Source organism: Cryptomeria japonica, chromosome 3 (genome assembly GCF_030272615.1).
Source record: "Cryptomeria japonica chromosome 3, Sugi_1.0, whole genome shotgun sequence".
Lineage (NCBI taxonomy): Eukaryota > Viridiplantae > Streptophyta > Pinopsida > Cupressales > Cupressaceae > Cryptomeria > Cryptomeria japonica.
The window spans coordinates 600,441,830-600,451,387 of record NC_081407.1 but is presented as its reverse complement, the minus strand read 5'-3'; positions in this window follow the sequence as shown (position 1 = coordinate 600,451,387).

Below are 9,558 nucleotides of genomic sequence, written 5' to 3'. Positions count from 1 at the left end.
TCCCTTCACCTGATCAAAGAGATCATCAATCCGAGGCAACAGATATCGGTTCCGGATGGTTACCTTATTCAACTATCTATAATCAATGCATAAACAAAGAGAACCGTCCTTCTTCTTGATGAAGATAACTGACACACCCCAAGGGGAAACACTAGGATGAATGAATCCCTTGGCCAAAAACTCCTCAACTTGCAACTTCAACTCACTCAACTCCTGAGTAGTCATCCGATATGGTGCTCTGGAAGTAGGTTCCGCACCAGGAACCAAGTCAATGCAAAAATCTATGTCTCGCTTTGGAGGCATACCGGGAATATCCAAAGGAAACACATCCTCATACTCTCGAAGAATAGGGTGACCATCAAGAGAGATTTCTTGACTCTCTCCCTCATCCACATCCTCAAGAGCAACTGTAAAAAGCTAACATCCTTGATGCATGCAGCGGCTAAGTCACATAGCGGAAATCATACGTAAGGATATCGATTGCTGAACTCCAATGATCCCCACTCTCCTACCATGGTCATCTACACACTCTACTGTCTTCTGATGACAATCTACCCGAGTGCTATGAGATGATAACCAATCCATCCCCAACACAACTCCATAGGACCCCAAAGGAATGGCTTGAAGGTCCACTGAAGTGACGAAGGGTCCTAGGTCCAACTCACAACTGGGGACAAAGGCATCGACAAGCACTCGCACACCAGTAGACAACTCTACTTGCCACCTATCTGCCTGCTTAGCAGACATGAGTTCGCACTACTCCATAATGGATGAAGAAATAAAAGAATCTGAAGCACCCGAATAAAAAAGTATAGAGATAGGGGTACCACGCAACACACCTGTGGTCTCAATCATAGTATTCTAATGCTCAGCCTAGTAGTCACCCACCATTGCAAATACTCTATGGGATCTACCTGCATCTCCCACTATCAGCTCTGATGCGGCTGGCCTCTGACTAACTGACTGATGCGAATGTCAAGGGCACTGAGTGGCCTTGTGGCCAAACTGACCACAAGTAAAGCAAGCTCCATTGCCAGGTCCTCTACTTCCAGACGGTCCACTAGACTACTGAAAGCTCTCCCCACTAGGGGCCTGAGATGTTCCCTGAGAAGACTGCCCTGGAAAGGTCTGCCGACCCTTCGGCCATCTCCTGCTCTTTCGGGACTGAGAGATGCCACCCTGCTGGCCCTGAGTCTACTTTAGTCTCGGCGGCTGCTGCTGCTGCCCACCCTTGGCGGGTGCCTAAGGACCCCTAAAAGGTGCAGCAGTTTGGGACTGATTCCCTCTACCTCTAGACCCACTAAAAGGATCACTCCCAATCTGAACTCCAAACTGGCCTCCATTAGCACGGCTAAGGTTCTGCTCTACCAACCTGGCTTTCGCCACGACTACCTCCACTGAAGCAGGCTCAAAAGATCTCACTCCTCCACTGATGTAGTCATTAAGACCCCTAAAGAAATGTTGCACAAGCATTGCCTCATCATTGCCGATCCTGACATACTGTTTGAGCTCATAGAACCTATGCTCAAACTGATCCACTGACAACCCAAACTGGCACAGAGCATAGAACTCATCTGCTCATGATTGCCTCCACTGGGGTGAGAGGAATCGTGCCCTGAACCTCTCCAAAAAAATCTCCTAAGATGCGGTTTTAATGCTCACACAGATCCTCTCCTCCTCTCATCTCCACCAGATAGATGAGAATCTCTCGAGATGCATGATTTGCATCTTGCCTTGGTGTTGCTACTGTAAGGATACATAGCAAAACACCGGTCTAAACTGATGAGCTAGGTTTCTGCCTCGAGACCAGTACCTTTTCCATCAAAGAAGGGAGGATTGGACCTCATCAAGTCCCTCATGTGCCCTAAGATAGCTGGATCTGGGTCCATTGGGACCTCTCTCCTTCTAGGAGATCTCTCTCTCTCTTTGGAATCCCCTGAAGCGACTCCTCTACCCAGCCATGGATGGGCTGATCCATCTCGGGTCTAGGGCCTAGTCTAGCTAGTACCTCCTGAAACATCTGACACAACTCCTCCCTTTGGGGAACCTGCTCTACTGAAGGTGGTTCCTCCTGATGAACTGACTAATCTCTATCCACACTCACATGAGTGGGTGGTGGCGAAGGAGTATGGTGATCAGAACCTCGATCCCTTCCTCCTCATCTGCCTCTGATGCGGCCACCAACGCGACCACCTCCCTTGGATTTCCTAGCCATGACCTAACATTACACATGAGAAAAAAAGTTCAGATCAAAGGCCAAGAAAGATACAAGGAAGTCACACCACAAGACCTACACAAAAAGATCAAGGCAAATGGGCTCACTATAAACCTAGAGTACCCAGTGTTGAAACATGGGCTCTGATACCAAATGTAATGCACCGCTAGGAACCCCGAAGGAAAACCCACAATGAGGGTGAAACAATTTTTTTTTTTTTTAAAGTATAAACATCATAAGTGCATTTACACAACATGCACGATAACACAAGCGAAAGACTTACACCGGAATTCTTTAAGCGTTACCAACGAAGAATTAACTTCAAGAATAATTTTCACAACATCATAAATCCACATATGCATCATTAACTCAATGATCACAAGAAGCCATAAGAAAATAAAGATTCATCATAGAAAGATTGAAAGGATACAACATAATTTCCACTTCAATAAGCATTTACTAACATCATCAAGGAAACTTGATAAAAACATCCAAACATAGGATTACATTGCTCTTCCAATATATAGCTTCTCAATAAACATAAATGATAGATCTCATCCAATCACAAGGTTACATAAGATCAATATTACAATGATACAATGACCACATAGGTCTACAAATACCAAAAAATATCCAAAACATGAGATGAAGCATGAGTCACGAACCACGGAAACACTTGCGAAGCCAATCCTCGCATGAAGGTACAAATCCAAACATCTGATGGGAAGTGGCACTACCACTCGACCATGTAATTCCCAAATGGAATCACCCCATCGTGCTAGGAGATAGCTGAGGACCCTCAAACAAGCATAAGCATGACATGGTCGACAAAACAATACGACTCCATGACAACACTATAAGACTTCACAAGAATCTAGGTGACTCAACTTCATAAACACAAGTGAAACGACATCACAAAACACAAGTGAACCAAATGAGAGAGTGTCATCGCATAGCTTAAGATGTATACCATGGTACAACCTCCATAGGTCCCAGCTCACTATCTTGGTAACCTCTCTCGACCTCCGGTTCCAACTAAGTCTCATGCGGACCCTACCAGCCTTTCGTGAAGACAAGGTGGTTGGTTTGCCATTCCAGGCCTTCTCGCAACATTATGAGCCCTGTACGAGCACTCACCTATGCACGAGGTATAATTATCTTTATTAATGTTATGATACTACCCACCTAATCAATTCATTAGATTACCAATTATTATCTGACTTTCATTGGATCATAATGCCTACCACTTTAGGTGCAACCCCCAAGTGAAAGCCACTCTCTCAAAGGACACTACACAAGCATGGTCACTCCTCGAGGACCCTATGGCAAAGCAGACAACCATAACACCACTATTAGAAACAGGTGGTCAAACAAGGACATACCGACTCTTGACTAACCATAAGGTAAATACACTACATGGTTAAGACAACAGAGCCAACATATATCACTTGGTCAAAGGTACCAATTACACCACCATAGGATGACTGAACCACAGACCAAAATATCACAATAAACACTTTCAAGGACAGCTAAATACATCAAATCCGCACTCAGACAATCTTTGAAAATATCAGCATCATAAACACTTGCAACATCATTGATTGAAAATTAAATAAAACACTCCTTTCTCGCAATCACATCTAATCAGTTTCCAAATCAATATTCCAAATCTACCCATTTGAATCTCTAATTCATGCTTTAATTTTCATTGATAAATTTATTAACCACATAATAAAAAATCACATGAAAATTACATTACATCACACAATACCACTTTAAACATTCCATTTATAAAATTTAAGTTCTTAACACAAACCGGTTTGGAGACATGTGAGGGCTCAAAGCTAAGTGGGGGTCAAACCAACCCGCGGTTGTGCTATTGCCGGAGCAACAAACACCACTTACCGGTAATGGTGCTACCACTAGTAACACTACCACTACCAATCGGTAACACTACCACTACCAACTGGTAGCACCTACCACTTCGAACTGGTAACACTCACCACTTCAAACCGGTAACACTTACCACTTCAAACCGGTGACAGTTACCACTTCGAACCGGTGACACTTACCACTTCAAACCGGTAACACTTACCACTTTGAACTGGTGACACTTACCACTTTGAACCGGTGACACTTACCACTTCAAACCGGTGACACTTACCACTTTGAACCGGTAACACTTACCACTTCGAATCGGTAGCGCTTACCACTTTGAACTGGTAACACTTACCACTTCGAACCGGTCACACTTACCACTTTGAACCGATAACACTTACCTCTTCTAACAGGTCACACTTACCACTTAGAACCGGTAACACTTACCTCTTTGAATCGGTAGCACTTACCACTTCGAACATTCCATTTCCAGAATTATTTCACTGGCACACACACACATAGAGTGCCAATTTCCAAAATTTCAAGGAAGAGTTTACCAGCAAGGTAAATGGTGAAATAAACACACTGGAAATAATGACTAAGCAAATCTTGGCAATTTAGAAACAAGGAAACACCCAGCCAACCCAATGTAAAGTTCATTCTTTCGAAAGAAGAGGTAAAGAAAGAAATTGATTTCCAAGAACAAAACACACATCGGATAGAGAAATGAACCATTTCTTTCTTGTAAGCAACCATATGATTTGGGATTCACAAAATCAACAACCACATACATTCTTTCTTCCATTTCAACATTCCAAAAAGAATCTACAGGTAGAATACATAAATTTCCATACACAGGAAGCAAACTGAAAAATTTCAAAATAAATTCAAAACCAGAAGGTAACCTCCAACCTTGAAGTAATTAGCAAGAAAAAGGTATGAAGCAAATCCAGTCTTGCAACCAGGACGAATTTCCAGCTCCTCCAAGAAGTTTTTACAGAATTTTCTCTCCAAAAATCCTCTTCTTCTCCTGCTGTGAATGTCCAGAATTGATGCCCCAAAAAAATATCTTTTAACCCAAGATTCTAGGTTAAAGCTTACATCCAATCACATTTAAATATTTTAAAACTAAAAAGGCAATCAGATTTATTTCTTTCCCAAAAACAATAATTCTTTCCAATGATTAAATTAAAAGGCCAAATGGAAAAATACAAAGGAAATCTTTTTTTTTTTCTATAAATATTTCCTTCAACGTAAGCATTTTATCTTTTTAAATGGCTAGGAAATTTATTTATTTCACAAAAATATTAATGCAACTTTACACATTAAATTAAGCCATTTAACCATTTAATTTAGCAATTCATCAATTTAAATAAATCAATAATCACAAAGCATATTAATTAAATGATTATGCCAACACAAGATAGGATTATCCATTTAAATTAAATAACCATTTAAATAAACGAAACCACTCAAAACCAAGACAGATCAAATGATGACTCTCATATGACCAAACCAAGGCACCATGACACGTATAACAGCCAGACAGGAAAACACAATCGACTGACAACACTCACATGAGTGTAACTGCGGTCAAGCTAGGGTACAACAACTATCTCCTCCACTCACATCGGATATATAAGGCATGCTTAGACCTGCGAAACCAGGTGGAGTCAATAACCCGTACCTACCCGGTACTAGTACCTGCAATGTCCTACACCAAAGAACCACACGTGCATATAGACCAATATATATATATCAATGTCCCGCACCAAAGAACCACACGTGCATATATACATTGATATATGCACGTGTGGTTCTTTGGTGCAGGACATTGACATATATATATATATATATATATATATATATATATATATATATATATATATATATATATATATATATATATATATATATATATATATATATACAGACACGTCACACACACCGATGAAGGAGAATCATGACGTTCCTTGTCTCACCGGAGTGAGTGAAGAAAAATCATCCCCTTGCATCAAATAACACATCACAATTTAAGGGAAAAGTGTCAGTCCATGATAATGATCCATAAGAATAACATTACTCATAAGCACTGAAATACTGCATAAAATCATACACCATAAATCCAGATAAAGCATGAAATAACATCGCATAATATCCGAATCAAAATACAAAAATGTTCCATAGAACAATCACTTAAGTAACTCAAAACATACAAAAGAGGCTGATCGAGGAGGGGTACTACAATGAACATATCCATAGAATCATATCACGCAAGTGGAATAACCATTTAACCATGAATACTTTCTCTATATAAACTCATACAATGCAATCCATTCCCTAAGGTATCCCAACGTCATTACTTTGACAAAATCCTAACACATCATATATCTATTCTTTTACACATTCTCTTCTTATCCTATCTTTGTCTTCATGTGCTCTTCTTCCAATTTGAGAAATTTGACACTATGATGATACACCCATCTCGTAGTGATACTATACATCCTTTTGACATTACTATGGGTTCTAATGCCAAATTATCGGACCCCCCCTGTCCTTTGGCATTGCATCTTTTGATGTTGTGGATATCTATGTGCTACTTGCTCTTGGTGACATTCCATGAAAACATCTCGCTATGCTGATGTGCCACAACTGCTCTTCTCCTTAGAATAACATGCCTTCCATGCATATCATTCTAAGGGGGGGCCATCATAGCTGCAACTTGCATTTGTTTCCTTTGCTACTTGCTTTTTCATGATCACCTAGGTGGGAGCCAAACCACTTGATCTTTTTCTTTTCCAGGGCCAAACCACTTGATCTTTTTCTTTTCCAAGATTGCCTAGGTGGGAGCCAAACCACTTGATCTTTTTCTTTTCCAAGATCACCTAGGTGGGGGAAAAAGCCAGTTGGTTTATTATAAAGATTGCCTACATGGGGGATAAACTATTCTTAATTTATCTTTCTTGTTTGCCTTGGTAGGGGCCAATCTACTACTTACCAAATTGGTGCAGTCATCGGTTAGGAGGGACCTCAAAAGAGATCAATCTGGACTGAACAACAAGAGTAAACACAACATAATCAAGAGGTTATGATGGAGGCAATACAAAATTGAATATATTAGATCATGAAAGCTGATTACAGATAAATGGTAACATCCGGGTTACAAGAGTCAACTCACTGGCCTGTTACAAACATGCTTAATTACAGAACAGGTCACTCCTAGACCTCCAGACCTAAGATCTACCTACTATATTCTATCTGATTTCTTCTTACTGACTTCTAATGCTCATTTACAATGATTTCTATGATCCAAGAAGATTTGGTCAGCCCAAAAAAGGATCAAATGCCAAAGATTAAGATCAAACATGTAAAACCAATAGGTCGACCTCCGCCAAAGAGATTTCTTCAGAAAATCCAAAGGATGAAGTGTGAATTAAAGGGAAGGTCGACCACTTTCCAAATAATGTCAGAATCAATGCACAAGGATTTGCAAGCTATAGAAGGGATTCAATAGATTCACCAATGCAAATAGGTCCAAATGGTTCTGGTACCAGAAAACTGTCTCAAAATCCAGAATCGATAATTTTCTAAGAAATTATCCAAATACTCCATGGTTTAGGAATAAGGAATATGATCATGTCCTCAAGAAAATCCAAATCCACAAGATCCGACGAGCCAATGCAAGAAAATGCATAATGAAATGCTGAAATTGCAAAACAGAAAACAAACAAAAAAGAAATATTTTTGGTTGATGCAAGATTGCCATGAACTTGGGATGCTCCTTCATCAGACACCCGGGGTTGTTGAAAAAAGTGAGTCTCTCACTTTGTCGGGGTCAGAGAAAAACCAAGCAGTCCACCTCTTCCTGATAAATCCAATATAAATCTTCAACTAGTTTGTCCTTCCATTTTACAAGATACTCCTTATACTGACTGCTCCGGGTACTATGCCCAATCCTACTATCCAAAATGTCTTTAATCTGATCTGGATCCTTCCAGGGCAACTGTTTCTCCAAGTCTGCAATACCGTCCTCATTGAATTCTGGTTCATGATACTGATGTAGATCTGCAATGTTAAATATAGGTGAAATACTCAAACTATCCGGTAACTCCACTTCATATGCATTTCCATAACTGAACTTCCTCAAGATCTTACAAGGGCCAAACTTCCTCATCTACAACTTGTTATAGGTTCCAACTAGAAATCTTTCTTTTCTTAGATATACTATCACTTCATCGCTAACTTCAAATTCCTTATGTCTTCTCTTCTCATCTACTTTCTCCTTATACTTGCTATTCATGTCCTCCAAATGCTGCTTAACCTGAATATGTAAGGCCTTCATGTGATTTGTGAATTCTTCTGCCTCTACACTCTCCTTGTCTTCATTACTGAAATCTCTTAATTCTGATATACCTCTAGGGTGTGCTCTAGTAACAATCTCAAAAGGTGTTCTTCCAGTACTCTTGTTCATTGAATTATTGTAGGCAAACTCTGCTTGTGCAAGAATAAAATCCCAACTTTTGGCTTTCTCTCCAACCAAGCATCTCAACAAATTTTCCTAGCTCTAGTTTACTACTTATGTCTATCCATCGGTCTATGGGTGAAAAGTAGATCTAAATTTCAAATCTGTCTTCATCTTCTTCCAAAGTGTTCTCCAAAAATAACCAACAAACTTAGTATCTCTGTTTAAAACTATGCTTTTAGGTAATGCATGCAACCTTACCACTTCCTTGAAAAATAGGTCAGCTATATGTACTGCATCTGATGTTTTCTTACAAGGTATGAAATGAGCCATCTTAGAGAATATATCCACTACCACAAATATATAATCATTCCCTCTCCGTGTCTTAGGAAATCCAAGTATGAAATCCATGCTTATATCCTGCCAAGGTCTTTTTGGTACTGTCAAAGGTTTATACAATCCCACATTCTGACTATTGCCTTTTGCAACTTGACAAAATCTACAACTCTGCACAAATTTCCTAACATCCTTATGAATCTAAGGCCAATAGTAATGCTCACTTATTAATGCTACTATTTTTTCAACACCAAAGTGTCCAACTAATCCTCCACATTGCTTCTCCTTTATCAGATTCTCCCTCATACAACTCTTAGGTATACACAACTACACTCCCCTGAATAACATCCCATCCTGAATGAAGTAATCCAACCACTTGCTTCTATCTACCATAACTGGTTCTCTACATGCTTTCCAAGGTTCTGCAAAATTTGGGTCATCATCATGGAAGGTCTTTAACTCCTCAAATCCTAACACTGTCAGTTTTATTTCTGTCAACAAATTCCTCCTTCTACTTAATACATGAGCAACTTTGTTTTACATCCCACTTCTATGCTTCAACATAAAGGTGTAACTCTGCAAAATTCTACCCATCTCATGTGTCTCTGATTCAACTTACTCTGATTGTTCAAATACTGTAAGTCTTGATGATTGATATATAACACAA